Here is a 27,023-nt window from a genome sequence, read left to right on the forward strand (position 1 = left end):
GCAAAAAAATAAAAAATTTGTAAATTTCACCTCTACTTTGCTTTAATTCCTGTGAAACGCCTAAAGGGTTCAAACACTTTCTGAATGCTGTTTTGAATACTTTGAGGGGTGCAGTTTTCAAAATGAGGTGATTTATGGGGACTTTCTAATATATAAGGCCCTCAAAGCCACTTCAGAACTCAACTGGTCCCTGAAAAAATAGCCTTTTGAAATTTTCTTGAAAATATGAGAAATTGCTGCTAAAGTTCTAAGTCTTGTAACGTCTTAGAAAAATAAAAGAAAGTTCAAAAAACGAAGGAAACATGTAGACATATGGTTAATGTAAACTAATAACTATTTTGTGTGGTATTACTATCTGTTTTACAAGCAGATAAATTTAATTTAGAAAAATGCAAATTTTTGCAAATTTTCTCCAAATCTTGGTGGTTTTTACAAATAAATATTGAATTTATCAACCAAATTTTTTCACTAACATAAAGAACAATATGTCACGAGAAAATATTCTCAGAATCACATGTCAGATTTTAAAAATTGGCTTCGTCCTGAAGGCCAAAACAGGCTCAGTTGTGAAGGGGTTATTGGATTCCTGTGACAGATGGCATACAGTGACATCCGTCACCCTTAGGCTACGATGTTGAAAAAACTTGTAATTTATAAGTTTTTTTACACTGGACACTGGATGGAATAGCATAGTCTACTATGCAATTCCATACTTTTTTTTGTTTTGTGGTATATAGACGTATAGCCAAAAGGACACTCTATCCTTAGAGGAAAACTCCCATCATTTTTTTCATTCTCTGGCCCATTAGGGAGGCACATTATGAAAACTGTGGTGAAGGTAATCTTCTTACCGGTGGCCGTATTTGTGAGTTATCCGCTCCCTTCTGGTCCTCAACTGTGTCATGTGACCAGCAATAGGACTCTCCAACTGCTACAGTGTCATGTGTGGACAGGAAGTCAGTTTCTCTATTCATTACTATCACAGCCTCGATGTGAGTCTTAGGCCTTATTTACACAAGCGTAGTTCACGTCGCACGGACCTATGTTAGTCAATGAGGCCGTTCAGACATTCCGTGATTTTCACGCTTCGCGTGTCCACTGAGTAGAACTCACGACATGTCCTATACTTGGGCGTTTTTCGCGCATCACGCACTCATTGAAGTGAGTGCGTGCGTGAAAATCGCTCACAGCACACGAAAGCACTTCCGTGTGACGCGCGTGATTCGCGCAACAGTAGAACAAGAAATTAAGGGAAATATAAAACCACATCCTTTATTTATTTTTCTAAACCTCAAAACCGCGTGTCATAAGGATGGCATATGCGCGAAAATCATGCAGCCAGGCACCAAACACTTATGACACACGGAACTGCAACGCGCAAAAAACGGTGCGTGTGTATTTCGCCTTATGGTATGTTCACTCGGGCTATTTTCGGCCATTTTTCAGGCCGTAAAAGGCAGAAAAACGGCAGAAAAATCGGAAGCAGAACGACTCCAAACATCTGCCCATTCATTTCAATGGGAAAAACGTGTGCCGACGGCTGCAAAAAAGAAGTACAGGTCACTTCTTGGGCCGTTTTTGGAGCCGTTTTTCATAGACTATTGAAAACAGCTCCAAAAACGGCCGTATAAAAGGCGCGAAAAATGCAGCGAAAATCGCGAGTGGCTTAAAAAACATCTGAAAATCAGGAGCTGTTTTCCCTTGAAAACAGCTCCGTATTTTCACACGTTTTTGAGTTTGCGTGTGGACATACCCTTATAGGAATGAATAGGGAAACTGACTTCCTGTCCACACATGAGACGCTGTGGCAGTTGGAGTGTCCTATTGCTGGTCACATGACACAGCTGAGGACCAGAAAGGAGCGGATAACTCTCAAATACAGCCACCGGTAAGAAGATTACGTTCACCAAAATTTTCATAATGTGCCTTTCCAACAGGATAGAGAATACATTTTTTTTGTGGGAGTGCTCCTTTAACCCCTTAAGGACACAGCCTGTTTTGGCCTTAAGGCCACAGCCAATTTTTTCAAATCTGAAGTGTCCATTTATGTTGTAATAACTCTGGAATGCTTTTATGTATCCAAGCGATTCTGTTTTCTTGTGACACAATTTAATTTATGTTAGTGGTAAAATTTGGTCGATATATTCAGTGTTTATTTGTGAAAAAAACTAAAATTCAGAGAAAATTTGCAAAAATTAGCATTTTTCTAAATTTAAATGTATTTGCTTGTTATACAGATAGTAATACCATACAAAATTGTTACTAGTTAACATTTCCCATATGTCTACTCTGTTTGCATAGTTTTTTAAAAGTCCTTTTATTTTTCTAAGACGTTACAATGCTTAGAACTTTAGCAGCAATTTCTCACATTTTCAAGAAAATTTCAAAAGACTATTTTTTCAGAGACCAGTTCAGTTCTGAAGTGGCTTTGAGGGTCTTATATATTAGAAAAGTCCCCATAAATTACCCCATTTTAAAAACTAGACCCCTCAGCATTCAAAACAGCATTCAGAAAGTTTCTTAACCCTTTAGGCGTTTCGCAGGAATTAAAGCAAAGTAGAGGGGAAATTTACAATTTTAATTTTTTTTGCCGAGATTCATTGGTAATACATTTTTCTCTTTAACACAGAAAGTTTTACCCGAGAAATGCAACTCAATATATATTGCTAAGATTGTGCAGTTTTTAGAAATATCCCACATGTGGCCTAGTGTTCTAATGGAGTGAAACACAGGCCTCAGAAGAAAAGGAGAACCTAGTGGATTTTGGGGCCGCCTTCTTTTAGAATGTATTTTAGGCACCATGTCAGGTTTGAAGAGGTCTTGTGGTGCCAAAACAGTGGAAAACCCCCAAAAGTGACCCCATTTTGGAAACTACACCCCTCAAGAAATTTATCTAGGGGTATAGTTAGCATTTTGACCCCACAGATTCTTTACTAAACTTATTGGAATTAGTCTATAAAAATGAAAATCTACTTTTTTCTGAAACAACTTAGAAATTTTTAATTTTTACAAGGAATAAATGAGAAAAAACACTCCTGTATTTGTAAAGCATCTTCTACCGATTTACGGCAATGCCCCATATGTGGTAATAAATGGCTGTTTGGACCCACAGCAGGGCTCAGAAAAGAAGGAGCACCATTTCGATTTTGGAGAGCAGATTTTGCTGGAATAGTTTTCAGTGCCATGTCACGTTTGCAATGCCCTGGGGGGACCAAAACAGCGGAAACCCCCCAAAAGTGACCCATTTTGCAAACTACACCCCTCAAGGAATATTTCTAGGGGTATAGTTAGCATTTTGACCCACACATTTTTTGCCGAATTTATGGGAATTATGCAGTGAAATTGAAAATATAAATGTTTTCTAATAAAATGTAATTTTATCTCATATATTTTTTCATTTTTGCAATAGATAAAGGAGAAAAAGCACCCCAACATTTGTAAAGCAAACTCTACTGAGCACAGCAATACCCCATATGTGGTAATAAATTGCTGTTTGGACACACGGCAGGGCTTAGAAATGAAGGAGCGACATTTGACTTTTGGAGCTCAAGTTTTGCTGGAATGGTTTGACCCCATTTAGGAAACTACACCCCTCATGGAATTTATCTAGCAGTATAGTGAGCATTTTGACCCCACTATTTTTTTGATGAATTTATTGGAATTAGGCAGTGAAAATGAGAATCTACATTCTTTCCACTAAAATGTTGAATTGTTTTCATTTTCACAAGGAATAAAGGAGAAAATGCACCCCAAAAATTGTAAAGCAATTTCTCTTGAGTACTGCAATACCCCATATGTGGTCATAAACTGCTGTTTGGACACACCGCAGGGCTCAGAGTGGCAGGAGCGCTACTTGGCATGTAGATTTTTGTTGATTGTTTTTTGGGCACCATGTTGCATTTGCAGAGCCCCTCAGGTACCTGTACAGTAGAAACCCCTGAGAAGTGACTCCATTTTGGAAACTATACCCCTCAGTGTAAACATCTAGGGGTGTAGTGAGCATTTTTATCCCACAGGTGTTTCATAGATTTTATTAGTATGAGGCAGTGAAAAAGGGGTAATAGGAGAAAAAACAACACACAATGTGTTACCCAATTTCTCCCGAGTATAGCAATACCCCATGTGTGGCCCTAAACTGCTGTTTGGGCACATGACAGAGCTCAAAATGGAAGGAGCGCCATTTGGCTTTCAGAGCGCAGATTTTGCTGGACTGGTGTACGGGCGCCATGTCGCATTTGCAGAGCTCCGTTAGGTACCAGAGTAGAGTGTAAAACCCTGAGAAGTGACCCCATTTTGTAAACTACACCCCTCAAGGCATTTATCATTTGCCTGGACATATGACAGGGCTTAGGAGTGAAAGAGCAAATGCGCATGTGAGGCCTATTTTGGTGATTTTCGCAGCATTGGCCCACAATGGCAGGGCCCCCAAGTAGTGACCCCCATTTCGGAAACTGCACCCCTCAATGTATTTTTAAGGGGTGTAATGAGCATTTTAACCACACAGGTTTGTTGTGTTTTTTTTAATTAGAAATGAATGCACAGTGGATGGTGCAAAGTGAAAATTGCAATTTTCCACAGATATGCCATTTAATGCACAGTATGTTGTGCCCAGTTTGTGCCACTGAAGACAAATACCTAAAACAGTTAAGCGGGTTCTCCCGGGTATGGCGATGCCATATATGTGGACGTAAATTGCTGTTTGGGCACGCTGCAGGGCTCAGAAGGGAGGGAGCGCCATTTGGCTTTTGGAGCGTGGATTTTGGTTGGTAGTAGTTTTGTTTGGGGTTTTGCTGGTATTTCAGTTGATGATGAGGGGGCATATGTAAGGTGTGCGGAGTACATCAGGGCATAATAAGAGGGTATAATAATGCGGTAAATAAATAATAATTCATAGATGTGTGGCCGGTGTCACACTGATAAATGGTGCCCAATCTTATCCGCTTTTGGGACACTCTGCACATTTTGCATCGCTATATTCTAAGAGCAAGAACGTTTTTATTTTTTCTCCACCGGAGCTGTGTGATTTCACTGGTACCATTTTGGGGTACATGCAAATTTTTAAACACTTTTTATTTAATTTTTTGGCAAGCAAGGTGACAAAAAACCAGCAATTCTGATAATGTTTTTTTTTTTTTTTTTTTACGGCGTTCACTATGCGCTATGAATGACAATTTTACTTTATTCTGCGGGTCGATACGATTACGGCGATACCAAATGTATATAGTTTCTTTTTATGTTTTGCAGCGCCTGCACAATAAAATCACTTTTGTTTCAAATAATTTATTTTTTGTGTCGCCATATTCTTTGAGCCGTAACTTTTTTATTTTTTCCGTCAAAAAAGCCTTGGGATACATGCAACTTTTAGATTCCTTTTTTTATTCTGTTTTTTGAGGGGTAGTGACTAAAAAAACAGCGATTCTGGAATTGTTTTTTATTTTATTTTTTTACGGTGGTCATCGTACGGGTAAAATAGCATGATATTTTTATAGCTTGGGTCCTTACGGACGCGTTGATACCACATATGTGTTCTTTTTTAAAATGTTTTCCGTTTTTTTCCTTTAATAAAAGACTTATGGGAAAAAAAGCTGTTATATTTTTTTAACGTGAAACTTTTATTTATTTTTTATTTTTTACAACATTTTTATTAACTTGTTTTAACTTTTTTTTTGTCCCAATAGGGGATATGAAGGCATGAAGCCCTGATCGCTATTCTAATAAACTTCACTACCTACATAGTGCAGTGTATTAGAGCTGTCAGCTATTCACTGACAGCAAGCCTATTAGGCTTCGCCTCTCGGCGGGGCCTAATAGGCTTCCGTACTAGGAAGCCATTGTTAGGCTACGGTTGCCATAGCAACCATAGGGCGTGATCTAACCACCTAGATCCAGCGATCGCTGCATCTAAGGGATTAATCATCCGGATCAGAGCCTAGCTCTGGTCCTGGCCGTTAGAGCAGGATGTCAGCTGTGACAAACAGCTGACACCCACGCCCGTGGCAACCGTCATGGTTGCTGACAGGCTAGAAGCCACTTAGATGCAGAGATGCTAGCTCCAGTCCTGGCCATTACAGTGGGATGTCGGACAGCCAATACCCGGTGGTGATGGCGCTGGCTCAGCTTCTGAGCCAGCGCCATCACATACACATTCTTATGGAGCTGTGATTGGTCAGTCTGCTGTGACTGACCAATCACAGCAATCGCCGGCCGGGGACCGCTGTGATTGGTCCTGTGGCGGAACGGGTGACGCTTACAGGCATTGTACCCAAATACAGGTTAAGCCTGCCGCAAACCGTCGCACTCCCGCCATCCGGGTGCCATAGCTTAGATGGCGCCCGGTGCTAGATGGGGATATGTCCCCTCAAACTGCATTACGTTATGTTTGATAACCAGTTGATTTGTATTGTATTGTATTCAGTGCTGCTTCACTGTCCTCCCCCTCTAGGGTTAATCTTACACTGAAGGAGAATGAGTCACAGGCTGAGAGCGGGAACTTGTCTAATGTAAATAAGAAAAAGGAGGGGGCAAGAGCAGGATGCACCTGGCCTGTTTCCTGAGGGAGGGGTGAGTGAGGGATATAGCGGTGCTGGATGAGTTCTCAGTTAGTTGCTGCCCAGGAGAGGATGAGATAGCAGTGTGAGCTGCAGGCAGGGGCTGTCTACCTCAGAGATGGTACCTGACCTAGGGACAGTAATAGAGAACAAGTGCTGGAGTCCCATCTAACTAAGGAGGGTCTGGAGACACCCCAAAGGATGAAAAGTGGAGAGACCCCATAGTGAGGTAGCCTGTCCCATCCAGCCCAGAGGGGAGAAGCAGCGGTGCATTGTTTCTGTGTGTGTCTGTCCCTGTTAATAAACGTGCCGCTGTGGCTTGTCCCCTGTTAATCTGTGTCGCCTGAATCTATCGCCCACATTCTCTTGGCGTAAACCGACCCCCACTGACCCGGTTTCAATACATTTGGTGGCAGCGGTGGGATAGATTCAGCCCGTTCTAGGGGAAGCGGCAGGGGATAGGTACCCTGGTACCATCCGGCGCTTCGCGGCCAGACCTCAAGGGCGGACTGCCACACGTGCTGCAGTACAGGGGGACCACAGGCACCTAAATCCCCAGTCATGGAGCCTGACTCTATAGATCCTCCCGGCGGAGCAGAGGCTGTCCCCTTTGGCAGCTACCTCCGAATTACACTCCAAGAGCTGTGCCGGTTCCGGCGTATTGCCTTCTCGTCCCGCGACATCAAGGATCGGCTGATTGAGAAGCTCCAAGCCTGGGACCTGGCGAACCCGGCCGAAATGGGAGAGATGGCCGAGGGTGACGTTGACTACTGCCCCGAAGAACCGGCCAGTCGCCAGGGAACCGGCCGTAGCGCCATCTCGGACACCCAGGCCCTGCGGATGGGGGATCTGCTGACCGCTCTGGGGCCTCAAAGCTCCGAGGCCGAGCGCCTGATCATCGTTGGGGCCGTGGCCCGTGCAGTGGCACCCCCAGAACCAACACCCCCAATCCCTGCCGGGCCCCGAAGACCCCAACTACGATACAACGACCTCCCCAAGTTGGATCCTTCGTCCACGGATATCGATGCGCACCTAACCATGCTGGAGACACAGCTACAGGTGCATGACATCCCCACCACCGAATGGGCTCGCTACGTGGGGCCCAGCCTGCAAGGGAGGGCCCTTGAAGTCTACCGGAGCCTAGGTCCAGAGGACGGACGGGACTACGGTTGCCTCCGGGACGCTCCTGGCTGAAGAGGTATGTGATCACCCCAGAGACTTACAGAGAGCGGTTCCGTAATTTGACGCTCGCCGGCCAGGGTACCCATGTGGAACTGGCAGCCCAGCTCCGCTTAAGCTGCTCCAGGTGGGCCGAGGGGAAGAAGGCCTTCAGTCGGGAGGCCCTGGAGGACCTCGTCATTTTGGAGCAACTCCTCTCCAGGATGGAGGTCCCCGTTCGTGCCTGGGTCACGGACCGCCACCCCAGCACCCCTGAAGATGCCGCCACCCTGGCCGACGAGTTCTTGGCCCACCGACCCCAGTGGAGAAGCCTTCCGCGCCAGGACCAACGCCGAGAGCTCCGAGCCCCTACCAAAATAGCGGAACCACCCCGGCCAACTTCGATGAGACCCCAGCCGCAGCCTACGGCCGCCCCGATCCCTCCAAGGGTCCGCGGCCCTACGGACTCCCACCAGTGTTATGGGTGCCACCAGCCGGGGCACATCCGACGGGACTGCCCCCTGGCCCAATCAACGGTGCCCTTTCCCAGACCAACCCCAACCCGGGTCGCCTTTTGCCCGGAGGCGGGCGACCCCGATGAGTGTGACCACCTCCTAGATGCACCAGAGGTGGAGGAGGTGGTCTACCATGTAGAGCTTGCGAGCCTCGTGACGAAACAGGTCCCTGCCAACATGCAGGGCCACCGACAGCCCGTGGTGCTGGGACTCCGCACCGTCCAAGGACTCCGTGACTCGGGGGCATCCCTCACCCTGGTAAGAGCGGACCTGGTTCCCCAGTCTAAGCTTCTTCCCCAGCGATTAGCCCGGATTGCCCTGGCGGACGGACAGCAGCGGTCCATTCCCCGCGCCAGAGTCTACCTGGACTGGGGCCCCGGAGAAGGGGAGGTCAAAGTCGGGCTCATGCCGGATCTCCCCGCCGATGTCTTATTGGGGAACGACCTTGGGAACGGTCTCACAAGTCAGTTCGCTGGGGCCGTGACCCGCAGCCAAGCCCGGGAGAACCTTTACCGGCCTCCACCACCGACCCGTGTAACCACCGAGGCTCCTCTCCCGGAAACCCCGCCCCCGAACCGCCGGTGGTAAGTACCCAAGCCCCTGACGCCTCACAACTGACCGACCTGACGAACCCCCCGACAGACCTGGGGGAGGTGGATAGGGTCACTTTTAGGGAGGCCCAGCATACGGATCCTTCCCTGTCCTCTGCCCGTAGCCTGGCCGATCAACCACCCAGTGGAGGGGCCCAGGCAGGGTTCCAGAGGGACAACGGGCTGTTGTACCGGGTCGAAGCCCCGACCAAGCCCGCGTCGCCCTGGACCGCCTCCAAACAGCTGCTTGTTCCCCAAGCCTACCGTGCACGACTGTTAGCCCTGGCCCACGATATACCCGCGGCGGGTCACACTGGGACCAGGTCCACCAGGGCCCGGCTCTCGAAGGCTTTCTTTTGGCCAGGGCTGACTGAGGACGTGCGGCGGTACCGAGCTTCGTGCCCTGTCTGACAACGGGTGGCGGGGGCCCCGCGCAAGGTGCCGCTCAAGCAGCTGCCCCTCATCCGAGAGCCCTTCCAGCGGGTGGCCATAGATCTGGTTGGCCCCATTAATCCCCCCAGCCGAGGGGGAAAGCGTTACATCCTAACCCTGGTAGACTTCGCTACCAGATAACCGGACGCAGTGGCTCTGTCCTCCATAGATGCCGAGCACGTCACCCAGGGACTCATGGACATCTTCAGCCGGGTGAGGTTCCCGCGTGAGGTAATCACAGACCAGGGATCTCAATTCCAGGGAGAACTCATGCATGACTTCTGGAATCGGCACGGGGTGAGTTCTCTAAGAACCACCGCCTACCACCCCCAAACGAACGGACTGTGTGAAAGGTTCAACGGTACCCTCAAGCAGTTGCTACTCCGATACGTCCACTCGGAGGGGAGAGACTGGGACCGCTCCTTGCAGCAGCTTCTCTTTGCCTATCGAGAGGTGCCGCAGGAGTCTACCGGGCACTCCCCATTCGAGTTGCTGTTCGCGAGGCGGGTCCGGGGACCCTTGGACTTAGTCCGGGAAGGTTGGGAAGGGAAGTGTAAAGGATCTGCCAGGCACAGCGGGGTTAACTCCCAGAACTAATCAGTCAGCACCTGAGAATACATCCCTGAGACTGACTCCTGCTTCCACCATTCAGGCTGGCAGGCTTAGGAGTGGGAGAGCCTATCGTAACCTGGCCAGACTCAGCTAGCTCCCGCCCTCGGTCTATTTAAGCCTGCACTTCCTGTCCCTCGGTGCTTGTTATTGCTTTTGTTTCTTTCCTTGTGGTTCCTGGCCCAGCTACAGCTCCTGCTATTTTTGATCCTGCTCCATACCGACCCTGGCTTACCGACTACTCTTCTGCTTTTCGTTTTGTACCTCGCACACTCCTGGCTTGACTCGGCTCGTTCACCACTCTGGTTGCTCACGGTGTTGCCGTGGGCAACGGCCCCTTTTCCTTGCTTGTGTTCCTTGTATGTTTGTCGTGTTTGTCGTGCACTTACTGAGCGCAGGGACCGCCGCCCAGTTGTACCCCGTCGCCTAGGGCGGGTCGTTGCAAGTAGGCAGGGACAGAGTGGCGGGTAGATTAGGGCTCACTTGTCCGTCTCCCTACCCCCTGCCGGTACATAATAACAAGCCCATACCTAGTCTACCCCTGGTCCCTGACACCACTATGGATCCCCGTGAGACCCTGGCTCAGCAAATGCAGGGTCTCTCCCTACAGGTCCAGGCCCTGGCTCAGAGGGTCAACCAGCCTGATGCTACCCTGGTAGTTCCCCTCACCGCACCTCTTGAACCCCACCTCAAGTTGCCCGACCGGTTCTCAGGGGACCGGAGGACTTTTCTCTCCTTTCGGGAGAGTTGTAGGCTTTACTTTCGTTTAAAGCCTCATTCCTCAGGTTCTGAGAGCCAGCGGGTGGGTATAATTATGTCCCGGCTCCAGGAAGGGCCCCAAGAGTGGGCCTTCTCCTTGGCTCCTGACGCCCCTGAACTTTCCTCCGTTGATTGTTTCTTTTCTGCTCTCGGACTTATTTATGACGAGACTGACAGGACTGCCTTTGCCGAGAGTCAGCTGGTGACCTTAAGTCAGGGTAAGAGACCTGTTGAGGAGTATTGCTCTGACTTTCGGAAGTGGTGCGTAGCTTCTCGGTGGAATGACCCTGCCTTAAGGTGCCAGTTTAGGTTGGGTCTGTCGAATGCCCTGAAAGACCTGCTAGTTAGCTATCCCTCTTCTGACTCCCTAGACCAGGTTATGGCTTTAGCGATACGACTTGACCGACGTCTCAGGGAACGACAACGTGAACGTTTATGTGTTTTCTCCTCCGACTCCCCCATGATGCCTCCCGAAGCTCCGTTGCTTCGTTCCTCCCCGAAAGATTCAGAGATACCTATGCAACTCGGGGCCTCCGTGTCCCCCCAACAACGTAGAGAATTCCGCAGGAAGAATGGTCTCTGCTTCTACTGTGGGGACGACAAGCATCAAGTGAACAACTGTCCTAAGCGTAAGGTTGCAGCCAGAGAACTTCCGCGTCTAAGTGATCATCGGGGAGGTCACTTGGGCGCACAGGTATTTCCCGTAAATATGAAACGTACTAAGATCTTGCTTCCCTTTCAGGTCTCTTTTGGTGGTAGGTCTGCTACCGGCAGTGCTTTCGTGGATTCAGGGTCCTCTACTGATATCATGTCTGTGGAATTTGCTATGTCCCTTGCTATGCCTCTTATTGATTTGCCTAAACCTGTCCCGGTAGTGGGTATCGACGCCACTCCTCTTGCTAATGGTTATTTTACACAGCATACCCCTGTTTTTGAACTCCTTGTTGGCTCCATGCATTTGGAGCAATGCTCTGTACTGTTGATGCAGGGATTATCGTACGATTTGGTTCTAGGTCTTCCCTGGTTGCAGTTGCATAATCCTACGTTTGACTGGAATACTGGGGAGCTAACCAAATGGGGTAATGAATGTTGTACGTCATGTTTTTCTGTTAATTCTATTTCTCCCCCTAAGGAGGCGAATACGCTACCCGAGTTTGTTCAGGACTTCGCTGATGTTTTCTCTAGGGAGGCCTCCGAAGTGTTACCTCCTCATAGAGAATACGATTGCGCTATCGAATTGGTACCAGGAGCTAAGCTTCCTAAGGGTAGGATATTTAATCTTTCTTGTCCCGAACGTGAAGCTATGAGAGTGTATATCCAGGAATCCCTGGCCAAGGGTTACATTCGTCCCTCTTCTTCTCCGGTAGGTGCTGGCTTCTTCTTCGTGGGGAAGAAGGATGGTGGTCTTAGGCCATGCATTGACTACCGTAGCCTGAATAAGGTCACGGTAAGGAACCAGTATCCCCTTCCTTTGATTCCTGATCTCTTCAATCAGGTTCAGGGGGCCCAATGGTTTTCTAAATTGGATCTACGGGGGGCGTATAACCTTATTCGCATCAAAGAGGGGGATGAGTGGAAGACTGCGTTTAACACGCCCGAAGGCCATTTCGAATACCTCGTCATGCCCTTTGGGTTGTGTAATGCCCCTGCGGTCTTCCAGAATTTCATAAATGAGATTTTGAGAAATTACCTGGGGATTTTTCTGGTAGTGTACCTTGATGACATACTGGTGTTTTCCAAGGACTGGTCCTCCCACGTGGAGCATGTCAGGAAGGTGCTCCAGGTCCTTCGGGAAAATAAACTGTTTGCCAAAACCGAAAAATGTGTGTTTGGGGTACAGGAGATTCCATTTTTGGATCAAATCCTCACTCCTCATGAATTCCGCATGGACCCCGCCAAGGTTCAGGCTGTGGCGGAATGGGTCCAACCTGCCTCCCTGAAGGCGTTACAGTGTTTTTTGGGGTTTGCTAATTATTACAGGAGATTTATTGCTAACTTCTCGGTCATCGCTAAGCCCCTTACGGACCTCACTCGCAAAGGTGCTGATCTCCTCCACTGGCCTCCTGAGGCTGTCCAGGCTTTTGAGGTCCTTAAGAAGTGCTTTGTCTCGGCCCCGGTGCTGGTTCAGCCCAACCAAATGGAGCCATTTATCGTGGAAGTTGACGCATCTGAGGTGGGAGTGGGGGCTGTCTTGTCCCAGGGTACCAGGTCCCTCACCCATCTCCGCCCCTGTGCCTACTTCTCCAGGAAGTTTTCGCCAACTGAAAGTAACTATGATATTGGCAACCGCGAACTCTTAGCCATTAAATGGGCATTTGAAGAGTGGCGCCACTTCCTGGAGGGGGCTAGGCACCAGGTAACGGTCCTTACCGACCACAAGAATCTGGTTTTCCTAGAATCTGCCCGGAGGCTAAACCCGAGACAAGCTCGATGGGCGTTATTTTTTACCAGATTCAATTTTTGGGTTACCTATAGGGCTGGGTCTAAAAATATTAAGGCTGATGCACTGTCGCGTAGCTTCATGGCCAGCCCTCCTTCGGAGGAAGATCCTGCTTGTATTTTGCCTCCAGGTATAATCATTTCCTCGATCGATTCTGATTTAGTCTCTGAAATTGCTGCTGATCAAGGTGCAGCTCCCGGGAACCTTCCTGAGAACAAGCTGTTTGTTCCCCTGCAATTCCGGCTAAGGGTACTTAGGGAAAATCATGACTCCGCACTATCTGGCCATCCAGGCATCCTGGGTACCAAACACCTCATTACCAGAAATTATTGGTGGCCTGGGTTGCCTAAAGACGTTAAGGCCTACGTCACCGCTTGTGAGGTTTGTGCTAGGTCCAAGACTCCCAGGTCCCGACCAGCGGGCTTACTGCGTTCGTTGCCCATTCCCCAGAGACCTTGGACACATATCTCCATGGATTTTATCACCGATTTGCCTCCATCCCAAGGCAAGTCGGTGGTGTGGGTGGTGGTGGACCGCTTCAGTAAGATGTGCCACTTTGTGCCCCTCAAGAAACTACCCAACGCCAAAACGTTGGCTACCTTGTTTGTCAAACACATCCTGCGTCTCCATGGGGTCCCTGTCAATATTGTTTCGGACAGAGGGGTACAATTTGTTTCATTGTTTTGGAGAGCCTTCTGTATGAAGTTGGGGATTGATCTGTCCTTCTCCTCTGCCTTCCATCCTGAAACTTATGGCCAAACGGAGAGGACTAATCAGTCTCTAGAACAATACTTAAGGTGTTTTGTCTCTGACTGTCAATTTGATTGGGTCTCTTTCATTCCCCTCGCCGAATTTTCCCTTAATAACCGGGTCAGTAACTCGTCAGGGGTCTCTCCTTTTTTTTGTAATTTTGGGTTTAATCCACGGTTCTCCTCCGTTTCACCTGGTAGTTCCAACAATCGTGAGGTAGAGGTCGCTCATCGGGAACTGTGCACAGTCTGGGCCCAGGTTCAGAAAAACCTAGAGGTGTCCCAGAGCGTACAAAAAACTCAGGCTGATAAAAAACGTTCTGCTAACCCCTTGTTTATGGTCGGGGATCTGGTGTGGTTGTCGTCTAGGAACTTGCGTCTCAAGGTTCCGTCCAAGAAGTTTTCTCCCCGGTTTATTGGGCCGTATAAGGAGGTCCTCAATCCTGTCTCCTTCCGGCTGGAGTTACCCCCGTCTTTTCGGATACACGACGTGTTTCATGCCTCCCTCCTCAAACGCTGCTCCCCGTCCTTGGCTCCCTCGAGGAGACCTCCTGTTCCTATCCTCACCCCGGAGGGGGTGGAATTCGAGGTGGCCAGGATTGTGGACAGCAAGATGGTCCAAGGCTCCCTCCAGTACCTGGTCCATTGGAGAGGATACGGGCCCGAGGAGAGGACTTGGGTACCCGCCCGGGATGTTCACGCTGGGGTATTGGTCAGGAGGTTCCACCTGCGTTTCCCCAGTAAGCCAGGTCCACTTAGAAAGGGTCCGGTGGCCCCTCATAAAAGGGGGGGTACTGTAAAGGATCTGCCAGGCACAGCTTCGGGGTTAACTCCCAGAACTAATCAGTCAGCACCTGAGAATACATCCCTGAGACTGACTCCTGCTTCCACCATTCAGGCTGGCAGGCTTAGGAGTGGGAGAGCCTATCGTAACCTGGCCAGACTCAGCTAGCTCCCGCCCTCGGTCTATTTAAGCCTGCACTTCCTGTCCCTCGGTGCTTGTTATTGCTTTTGTTTCTTTCCTTGTGGTTCCTGGCCCAGCTACAGCTCCTGCTATTTTTGATCCTGCTCCATACCGACCCTGGCTTACCGACTACTCTTCTGCTTTTCGTTTTGTACCTCGCACACTCCTGGCTTGACTCGGCTCGTTCACCACTCTGGTTGCTCACGGTGTTGCCGTGGGCAACGGCCCCTTTTCCTTGCTTGTGTTCCTTGTATGTTTGTCGTGTTTGTCGTGCACTTACTGAGCGCAGGGACCGCCGCCCAGTTGTACCCCGTCGCCTAGGGCGGGTCGTTGCAAGTAGGCAGGGACAGAGTGGCGGGTAGATTAGGGCTCACTTGTCCGTCTCCCTACCCCCTGCCATTACAGGAAGTTTGCAAGCCCGGATATCCCGGTAGTAGACTATGTGAGCCAAATGCGGGAGCGCCTAGCACGGCTGATGGATTTGGCCCATCAGCGATTGGAAGTAGCTCGAAGCCGTCAACGGGACGAGTACAACCGTAGGGCCCGACCCCGAGAGCTGGGGGTGGGGGAGAAGGTAATGGTCCTCGCGCCAGTACGAGGCAACAAGTTGCAGGCCAATTGGGCTGGACCGTACACTGTAGTGGGGCGACAGGGGACGACGAACTACCTAGTAGCCCACGACAAGGCAGAAAAGCGGGTACGGAACTACCACATAAACCGGCTCAAGGCCTATGTGGTAAGGGAGGTAGGAGCGGTCGCGATATGCTGCCCGCCCATGGACAACCCTTACGTGGACCGCATCCCTGACCTACTGGCAGAGGCCCGACGCCAGACAGGGCTGGCAGATGTGCAGCTTTAAGTACAGCTATCACGCTTGCAAAGTAGGGAGATGGGGGAGGTGTTAGCAGCCCAGGAGGCCCTGTTCACCGCGTCCCCCGGACGTACCTCCCTAGTCGCTCACGAGGTCGTCACTGGAGGAGCCCGACCCCTGAGGCAGCCCGCTTTCCGAGTGGCTCCCTCAGTGCTGACCGCGATGAGAAAAGAAGTAGAAGAAATGCTGGAGATGGGGGTCATTGTACCATCTCACAGTCCTTGGGCCGCCGGCGTTGTGTTGGTCCCCAAGAAGGACAAAACCACGAGGTTCTGTGTAGACTACCGGCGGCTGAACGAGGTAACCGTTACGGATGCCTATCCGATGCCCCGGATTGATGAGCTGCTCGATAGGCTGGGAGGGGCACGCTTCGTGTCCACTCTGGATCTCAGCAAGGGCTACTGGCAGATTCCTCTGACCAAGGAAGCCCAAGAGCGCTCGGCGTTCATCACCCCGTTCGGCCTGTTTGAATTTACGTGCATGCCGTTCGGGATAAAGAACGCCGCCGCGACCTTCCAGAGGGTGGTCGACCGGATCCTCGTGGGGTGTCAGGAGTTTGCCCAGGCCTACCTGGACGATATCGCTATCTTTAGTGAGACTTGGGAGGAACACTTGGGGCACGTGGCGCAGATCCTGGAGCGCATCCGGTACGCCGGCCTCACCATCCGCCCCGACAAGTGCCAGATGGGGATGGCAGAAGTCGCCTACCTGGGGCACCGAGTGGGCAGCGGACAGATCCGCCCCGAGCCGGCCAAGGTGGAGGCCATTCTCCATTGGCCCCGGCCGGCCAACCAGAAGCAGGTTAGGGCCTTTCTGGGAGTCACAGGGTACTACCGAAAATTCATCCCGCAGTATAGTACCCTGGCCAAGCCCTTGACCGACTTGACGTCCAAAAGGTTCAGTCGACTGATGCCCTGGTCCCCTGACTGTGAGGCGGCCTTCGGGAGCCTTAAGACTGCCCTCTCCACCTCCCCTGTCCTGGCTGCCCCTGACTTCCACCGGCGGTTCATAGTCCAAACCGATGCCTCCGACGTCGGGCTGGGAGCGGTACTGAGCCAAGTGGACCAGGCGGGCCACGAACACCCGGTCGCGTACCTCTCCCGGAAGTTGCTGGACCGAGAGAGGGCATACGCAACCATTCAGAAGGAGAGCCTGGCTGTCGTGTGGGCTCTAAAGAAGCTCCAGCCCTACGTTTATGGGAGGGAGTTCACAATAGTCACAGACCACAGTCCTCTCAGTTGGTTGAACCAAACCGCCGGGGACAATGGGCGTTTACTACGGTGGAGCCTGGCCTTACAATCCTATAACTTTACCATCTCTCATAAAAAGGGCCGGGACCACGGGAATGCTGATGGACTCTCTCGGCAGCAGGACACTGATGGGCGGAGACTGACAGCACCGGGCCCAGATCTCATCACTGACAGAACCCTTTTTCCTGACCACCCAAAAGTTAATAAAGAGTATAAAGAGTAAATTATTATTTTCAAATTTTATTAAGCTACGTGTAGCAAAGAACAGACCACATATAATAGTTTAAAATTATCACTGCCAGAGACCGAAGTTACAATGAAGGCAACCAGCTGGAAGAACCAGCAAGGTATTGGACAGCCAAGAGTAAATGCCGGCTGACAGTCAGTCAGGAGGCAGAAAGCCACACTTAAAGTAAGGCAATAAATTCGGCTAGGCAGGAATTAAAACATTTAGAGCCCCCCCGACATGTTTCGCTAACTTGTAGCGTCCTCAGGGGTACACGGGGCTAATGGCGGCGCGGCGAGAAACTACTCCTCTTAAGGGAGTGTAAAGTGACGTGGGTGGGAGGTGGGTGTGAAAGCAGACAGCCAATGGAGCGAAGCAAGACACAGCAGGCGTTGGAAAAGAGGATACAGCCAATAAGTGACCATGTATCACATAACCAATGTTAAATGTCAAGCAGCGCAGGCGCACATCCGAAACTCCAAAGACAGTCAAGAATAAGGGCGCCTGCGCAGTAGCGCAAGGAAAGGACTTAGAATAGTGCCGAGTAGGGAGAGAATGTGACAGATCGACGCAGGCGCAGTAGAAGTCCCTTTGGACTTAGTGCAAACAATGATGTCAGGTCTGACATTAAGAGCGATTCAAGGCAACGCGCCTGCATCTGCGCAGTAGGGCAAGATTAGAACTTAGAAAGTATATCAAGTACAGGAAGGACATAACAACTCGGCGATAGCGCCGTAGGTGTTCCCCTGGACTTAGTGTAGGGATTGATGTGCATCCTCCGTCGATGTACGACAATGGATGCACAGCCAAAACCGCGATGGCAATTGAGAGCAAGGCGCCTAAGCCAAGAGGTCAGGAATGAACTCAGATCACAGGGATAATACCAGATATACATAAGCGTCGTCAGTGTCCCTCCACACTTAGCAAAAAAAGCACAACACCAGCCTCCACTATGGTAAGGCAGTAGATGTCTATATATATGGCTTGGATGTAAAGTCACACACAGAAAACCCCCCATTTTCACCAGTACAACACTATAGAGAAAAAAATATATAATAAAAATAAAAAAAATAATCTTTTATTACAATACAACAAATAATAAAAGCCGCCATATTAAAGAAATATATATGGTCAAATATTGAGATAGTAAGTGAAATAAACAATATATCAAAGCAAAGCCGCTCCATTAGGAGGGGCCAGATAAGTATACATAAGTCGATTAAGGATGCCAGAAACCGACACATTATATATTAATGAGGTGGAGAATAAAAATGTCCATACGGAATGCAGGGAAAGGGACAACAAGATCACAAAAACGCACTGTATGTGAATCCCTCGTTAAGCCCCTGAGGAGTCAAAGAGCCCAGACGGTGGATCCATTGTGCTTCCTCCTGTAGGAGCCTACGATCCAAGTTACCAGCCCTAGGTCCCAACTTTAGCTGTATAATGGCCCAAAATTGGAGCAACTTGGGACTATCGGGATGAACCCTATGCATGTGTCTGGAGAGGGTGGTATCCTCCTTGAGGTTTATGGTACTAAGATGTCTAGACACTCTCCTCCTCAATTCCTGCAGAGTCTTGCCCACGTATAGCTTCGGGCAAGGGCATCTAGCTAAATACACAACCCCACTACTTTGACAGTTGAGAAACTGCTTAATGTTATACGACCTCCCATCCACTGGGTTAGTGAAGCTCTTAACCTTTGGCATCAGGGGGCAAAAGGAGCACCTACCACAGGGATGAAAACCCGTGACAGGTGATTTAAGCCAAGTGGATGAAGTATTGGAAGAGGTTGATGAGTAATGGCTATGCACCAGAAGGTCACGTAGATTTTTCCCTCTACGATAGGTGATAGCAGGGTTGGCAGGAATGACATCTTTTAAGTCAGGGTCAGCAGTGAGGATGGACCAGTGTCTTTTCAACACCCCAACCACCTGGGAGGAACACACATCAAAGGTGCCAATGCAACGGATGGCACTGGACGATGTTGGCAATGCAGATTTAGTACCTCTGTCAGAGAGTAAGTCAGATCTATGAGACGCCCTAGCCCTAGCATAGGCCCTATGTAGCCATTTTTTGGGATACCCTCGTGCCTGAAATTTTTGATAAAGTCCGTCGCACTCTCTCTGAAAAGATAACTCATCAGAGCAATTACGCTTAGCTCGCAAATATTGACCAATAGGTATCCCTCTTTTAAGGGCAGGAGGGTGATGGCTATCCCAGTGCAGGAAACTATTAGTATCTGTAGCTTTACGGAATATATCGGTTTGGACACCCCCACCAGGGTCCAAGGAGATCCATTGGCTGTCTGCTTTCACACCCACCTCCCACCCACGTCACTTTACACTCCCTTAAGAGGAGTAGTTTCTCGCTGCGCCGCCATTAGCCCCGTGTACCCCTGAGGAAGCTACAAGTTAGCGAAACATGTCGGGGGGGGGGGGGGGGCTCTAAATGTTTTAATTCCTGCCTAGCCGAATTTATTGCCTTACTTTAAGTGTGGCTTTCTGCCTCCTGACTGACTGTCAGCCGGCATTTACTCTTGGCTGTCCAATACCTTGCTGGTTCTTCCAGCTGGTTGCCTTCATTGTAACTTCGGTCTCTGGCAGTGATAATTTTAAACTGTTATATGTGGTCTGTTCTTTGCTACACGTAGCTTAATAAAATTTGAAAATAATAATTTACTCTTTATACTCTTTATTAACTTTTGGGTGGTCAGGAAAAAGGGTTCTGTCTGCCTGCAGGCATTCCTTCTATTGATTATATGTAATGTACCTGCTGACTACCCAGGGTCAAAATCTGTGTTTTTTTTTGTTTTTTTTTCAGATCTCATCACTGACCCGACAGAGGGTCAGCAGGACTGATTCTGGATCTAAGCTGGGGGAGGTCTGTGGCGGAACGGGTGACGGTTACAGGCATTGTACCCAAATACAGGTTAAGCCTGCCGCAAACCGTCGCACTCCCGCCATCCGGGTGCCATAGCTTAGATGGCGCCCAGTGCTAGATATGTCCCCTCAAACTGCATTACGTTATGTTTGATAACCAGTTGATTTGTATTGTATTGTATTCAGTGCTGCTTCACTGTCCTCCCCCTCTAGAGTTAATCTTACACTGAAGGCGAATGAGTCACAGGCTGAGAGCGGAACTTGTCTAATGTAAATAAGAAAAAGGAGGGGGCAAGAGCAGGATGCACCTGGCCTGTTTCCTGAGGGAGGGGTGAGTGAGGGATATAGTGGTGCTGGATGAGTTCTCAGTTAGTTGCTGCCCAGGAGAGGATGAGATAGCAGTGTGAGCTGCAGGCAGGGGCTGTCTACCTCAGAGATGGTACCTGACCTAGGGACAGTAATAGAGGACAAGTGCTGGAGTCCCATCTAACTAAGGAGGATCTGGAGACACCCCAAAGGATGAAAGGTACAGTGGAGAGACCCCATAGTGAGGTAGCCTGTCCCATCCAGCCCAGAGGGGAGAAGCAGCGGTGCATTGTTTCTGTGTGTGTCTGTCCCTGTTAATAAACGCGCCGCTGTGGCTTGTCCCCTGTTAATCTGTGTCGCCTGAATCTATCGCCCACATTCTCCTGGCGTAAACCGACCCCCACTGACCCGGTTTCGCCACAGGTCCCCAGCCATCTTACTGTGTCAACTATCATAAACAGTTGATGGCACAGTTCTGTCCCGCTGTCCTTTGATAGGGTGAGAGTTTTTAGCCAGGACGCACCGGCACGCACCGGTACGTCCCGGTGCCTTAAAGCACTGCAATACAGGATGTACCGGTGCGTCCTGGTACAGTAAGGGGTTAAGCAGTGTATAGTACATTATTTTGCAGTGTATAGGGGTCAATGCTGCACTACTATATAGCATTTTTATTTAATCAAGTGTTTAGAAGAGTTATTTGGCCAACATATGGCACTGCATGATACTTAGAATTAGGCACTGTTTAATATGGCTATTTGTATACTGTATGACGAAACACTATATGGGAAAGGGGGACAAACAGAAGGTACCACACAGGGCACCATCCAAAGTAAGGCCAGCCCTGATTGTGACACCACTCCAAATCCTGTTGATCACAAGAAATGAAGTGGATGTCACATTACATATTGTATATGCAGTAACACAGTACACGTTCGTGTGCTACATTGTCATTAGTGCATTATGCACTATATACAAGTCCCCTGCCTCTTATCAGGATTAGGAGTTCCTTCACAGTCCTATTAACCCCATTCTCTCTACAGCATATTGATTATGCAGGTTAGGCAACTGTCCAGGGCTGAGCATACCTGAAATGAGTTCTCGGTTAAGCTTTAAATCAATACTAGTAGTAGACAAAATGTCCTTTGTTTTTTGTTTTTTTCCTAAATGTTTTTATTGTGATTTTCACAAAATAATATATTTTAGTTTTTTCCAACATGAAAAAAAACAACAAAAAAACAGCAAGTTATCAGGAATAAGTGCCTTGACCGATATCTTTGTATGCACAACACTCCCATGCAATCATGCCTATGGGTTTCAATGGAGCATGATGATATACCCAAGAGCCTGTACCTATATATCGAGAAATTGCATAATACAGAGAAGGTATCATTAAAGCATTAGAATTAATATTAGTACCGATTGAAGCATCAAAGTGTAATCTGAACAAGTGTAAACAATAGCTCCGATAAGGAGCCCAGAACCAGCCATGCTCCTTACACCCCCAAAGACACTGCCACTCAATAATGTCCATGTACCCCATACTCCAGGAGATATCTCAATTGGAATGTTCCAGAGTCATATTTAATACGAGACTCTCGATCCCATTATCCAAGCTAGAAGTGTGTGTGTTGTTACCCCCGTGTTTGCATTGCCTCTTTCTTTTGAAATCATATTGGCGGAGATCCCATCAATATCCTTTCTTGATACCAGACAGTGGCCTGGAAGTTATCTCGTATTGCCTCTTTGATTCGTTGTGGGAGAACTGAGACAAAACTACCCCAGGATTCAAAAAAATATTCTATAAGTATCTCCTTACGGTTCAGGGTCTCTGTCCAATCCATTTTAAATATCAAGGTAAATTTGTCCAAAAACATCTTGAATTGCGCTGCCTGTTTTTGTAGCCACACTATTAGGATATATTTTACAACTGCCGCAGCTATCATGTGTAACAATTTACCTGCCCCCTTTGAATAGTTACAGGCATCCTTGTCCAAAATGGCCCAAAGAGCATCATTAGGAACGAAATTAGTCAGATGTGCTATAGTGTAAAATTTTTATTTTATCCCAATATTGTTGAATTATAGGTCATGTCTACAAACAATGGTACAGATTTGCATCAGGTTGTCCGCATTTGAAACAATTGGGGCTGTCATATATTCCCATAAGGTATCCCCTTGAAGGTGTAAGGTATGCTCTGTGGCTTATCTTCAGTCTCATTTCCAAGTACCTGGATGATGGAAGACATTTTTGAGCCTGTTCCAAAGCCAACAATATTGTTTGATATGTAAGAGCTGGATCATCCAATACCCACTTGGAAGGAGGAACTTCTGCATTTGTATAATCTATCAGTGTATGTATGGACTGATAGTTTCGTGATATCGCCCCCTTAATATTTGTGATTGTTGCAAATTTTGCGTGTATAGCGGGACTCCAATCCTTGTCAGTTATATTGGGTAATAAAGTGGATATGTAACTTTTCGCCTGTAAGTACATGAAGTGCGGAAATTGAACCTTCGGATATTTCTGAAGAAGTTCCAATCTTGTGTACATCCTTTTTTCTGTTATGTTAGGCCTCATGCACACTTTTTTCCTCCAGTAAATACTGGCGTAAATACGGGTCCTTGGTCACACGTATTCATCCGTATTGCACCAGTATTTACGGACCCGTGCCCGTAAATATGGGTCCAGTGTCACCAGTATTCCACCCGTATTTACGGGCACGTTTTCGCTGCAAAATTGCACTGCACTAATCGGCAGCCCTTCTCTCTCAGTGCAGGATAGAGAGAAGGGACAGCCCTTTCCGTAGTAAAAGTAAAAGAAATTCATACTTACCCGGCCGTGATGCGTCCCTCATTCGGCATCCAGCCTGACCTCCCTGAATGGCGCGGCAGTCCATGAGACTGCTGCAGCCTGTCATTGGCTGCAGCGGTCACATGGGCTGAAACGTCATCCCAGGAGGCCGGACTGGAGGAAGAAGCAGGGAGTTCTGGGTAAGTATGAACATCTTTTTTTTTTCACAGGTTGATCTATATTGTGATCGGTAGTTTCTGTCCAGGGTGCTCACAGAGTTACATGCCGATCGTTTAACTCTTTCAGCACCCTGGACAGTGACTATACCCTGATGTCCCCTAGCAACGCTCCCGTAATTACGGGTGCACACACGTAGTCACCCGTAATTACGAGAGCCCCATAGACTTCTATGGGCCTGCCCGTGCCGTAATTACGGCCTGAAATAGGACATGTTCTATATTTTTCAACGGCACGGGCACCTTCCCGTAAGCATACGGGGAGGTACCCGTGGCCAATAGAAGTCCATGGGTCTGTAAATAAATTCTCTGTGACTGGATCACGTAGTGCCAGGATAGGTTTGAATGGTTTCCTGTCATTGGCTATAGTAGCCAATAGAGACCCTGTGCGATTTCCCCATCTATAAAATTTGTTTTGTGTGTGTTTCACTTGCCACTGTGCATTCGTTTGTACAAAGGCATCCATAACGTGTTAGGCCATAAAAAAAACCATAACCCATAAAAAAAGTACATGTCCACTTTAAGCGATCATCCACTATTGTCCATAGTGATTTCTCACCGGATCCTCTAGTGGGAGGCTGTTTGCAATAAAACAGTAAGAACCCATTACGCTTTAGTGTTAATTGTCTATTGCATATTAGTATTACTTACATATTAAGTACATATATCTCTTGTTCTAGTGTAAATTATAATGATATTTGAAGTCTTTGGGGAGTTATATGAATGCAATTAAACAGGGACTAGAGGACAGATGGTTTTATGCAGAAATCCAAGCAGACTTGTTGTAGTGCCACATGCCAGTTAAAAATCTGTAGCACATTATGTCTTATTATACATTTCATAATTAATGTTGAGGTGATGACATCAGAGCTCATCAATAATAACACCAACATCAGAACTCACCATCTGTTTGTTGCATCATTTAATTGAACAAGCCAGAACATCAAATCTACGTGTTATACTGGGGTCAAACACATTCATGATTTTATTTCCATTTATTAACCCCTTAGTGACTAAGCCTGTTTTGGCCTTCAGGACCAGCCCCATTTTTGCAAATCTGACATGTGTCACTTTATGTGGTAATAACTCCAGAATGCTTTTACCTATCCAAGCGATTCTGGGATTGTTTTCTCGTGACATGTTGTACTTTATGATACTGAAAAAATTTCGTCGTTAAATTCAATATTTATTTGTAAGAAACGCCAAGATTTAGAGAAAATTAGCAAAATTAGCATTTTTCTAAATTTTAATGTATTTACTTGTAAAACAGATAGTAATACCACACAAAATACATACTAGTTTATATTTCCCATATGTCTACTTTATGTTTGCGTCGTTTTTTGAACATTCTTTTATTTTTCTAGGACGTTACAACGCTTAGAACTTTAGCAGCAATTTCTCATATTTTCAAGAAAATTTCAAAAGGCTATTTTTTCAGGGACCAGTTCAGTTCTGAAATGGCTTTGAGGGCCTTATATATTAGAAAGTCCCCAGAAGTCACCCCATTTTGAAAACTGCACCCCTCAAAGTATTCAAAACAGCATTCACAAAGTATTTTAGCCCTTTAGGCGTTTCACAGGAATTAAAGCAAAGTAGAGGTGAAATTTACAAATTTCATTTTTTTTCTTCAAAAATTCATTTGTAACAAATTTTTTCTGTACCACAGAAGGTTTTACCCAAGAAATGCAACTCAATATTTATTGCCCAGATTCTGCAGTTTTTAGAAATATCCCACATGTGGCCCTAGTGCGGTCATGGACTGAAACACCGGCCTCAGAAGCAAAGGAGCACCTAGTGGATTTTGGGCCTCCTTTTTTTTAGAATATATTTTAGGTACCATGTCAGGTGTGAGGAGGTCTTGTGCTGCCAAAACAGTGGAAACCCCCCAAAAGTGACCCCATTTTGGAAACTATACCCCTCAAGGAATTTATCTATGGGTATAGTTAGCATTTTGAACCCACAGTTTTTTTGCTACATTTATTTGAATTAGTATGTGAAGGTGAAAATCTACTTCTTTTGTGAAAAAATGGGGAAATTTTAAATTTTTACAAGGAATAAAGTAGAAAAAACACCCCAACATATGTAAAGCAATTTCTTCCGATTATAGCAATACCCCATATGTGGTAATAAACTGCTGTTTGGACCCACAGCAGGCCTCAGAAGAGAAGGAGCACCTTTTGGATTTCTGATTTTGCTGGAATAGTTTTCAGTGCCGTGTCGCGTTTGCAATGCACTGGAGGGATGAAAACCGTGGAAACCCCCCAATAGTGACCCCATTTTGGAAGCTACACCCCTCAAGGAATTTTTCTAGTGGTAAAGTTAGCATTTTGACCCCACAGTTGTTTTGCTGAATTCATTGGAATTAGTCTGTAAAGGTAAAAATCTACTTTTTTTTCTGAAAAAAGGTAGCCATTTTTAATTTTTACAAGGAATAAAGGAGAAAAAGCGCCCCAACATTTGTAAAACAATTTCTCCTGGTTACGTAAATACCCCATATGTGGTAATAAACTGCTGTTTGGACCCACACCGGGGCTTAGAAGGGAAGGAGCGCTATTTGGCTTTTGGAGCTCAAATTTAGCTGGAATAGTTTTTGGGTGTCATGTCGAATTTGCAAAGCCCCTGAGAGACCGAAACAGTGGAAGCCCCCCAAAAGTAACCCCATTTGGGAAACGACACCACTTAAGGAATCTATGTAGGGGTATAGTGAGCATTTAGGCCCCACACGTCTTTTGCAGAATTTATTAGAATTAGGGCGTGAAAATTAATATCAACATTATTTCCACTAAAATGTTGAATTTTTTCAATTTCACAAAGGATAAAGGAGAAAATGCACCCCAACATTTGTAAAGCAATTTCTCCCGAGTACGGCAATACCCCACATGTGGTCATAAATGTTTTTTCATTAGAAAGTAATTAACCCTTACGAACTGATTCATGTTTTGCTTTTTCGTTTTTCCTCCCCGCTTTCCAAGAGCCACTACTTTTTTATTTTTCTGTCAATAGAGCGGTGTGGGGGCTTATTTTTTGCGGGACGAGCTGTAGTTTTTATTGGTACCATTTTTTGGTACGATGCCATATCGGTGGACGTAAACGGCTGTTTGGGCACGCTGTAGGGCTCAGAAGGGAGGGACGCCATTTGGCTTTTGGAGTGCATATTTTGCTTGGTAGTAGCTCTGGCGTTTTGCTGGTATTTCAGTTTATAATGTGGGGGCATATGTAGACTGGGCAGAGTACATCAGGGGCATAATAAGAGGGTATAATAATGGGGTAAATAAATAATAATCCCCAGATATGTGGCCGGCGTCGCACTGATAAATGGTGCCCGATCTTATCCACTTTTGGAACACTCTGCACATTTTGCATCGCCATAATCTGGGAGCCGGAACTTTTTTTATTTTTTCACCACCAGAGCTGTGTGAGGGTTTATTTGTTGCGGGACAATCTGTAATTTTCATTGGTACCATTTTGGGGTACATGCAATTTTGTTGATCACTTTTTATTCAATTTTTTCGGCAAGCAAGGTGACCAAAAACCATCAATTCTGACAATGATTTTTATTTTTTTTTTACAGCGTTCACCCTGGGCTATAAATGACCATTATTCTTTATTCTGCGGGTCGGTACGATTACAGTGATACCATTTGTATATAAGTTTTTTTATGTTTTGCAGCGTTTGCGCAATAAAATAACTTATTTAGA

This window comes from Rhinoderma darwinii, chromosome 1 (genome assembly GCF_050947455.1).
Source record: "Rhinoderma darwinii isolate aRhiDar2 chromosome 1, aRhiDar2.hap1, whole genome shotgun sequence".
NCBI classification, from domain to species: Eukaryota; Metazoa; Chordata; class Amphibia; order Anura; family Rhinodermatidae; genus Rhinoderma; species Rhinoderma darwinii.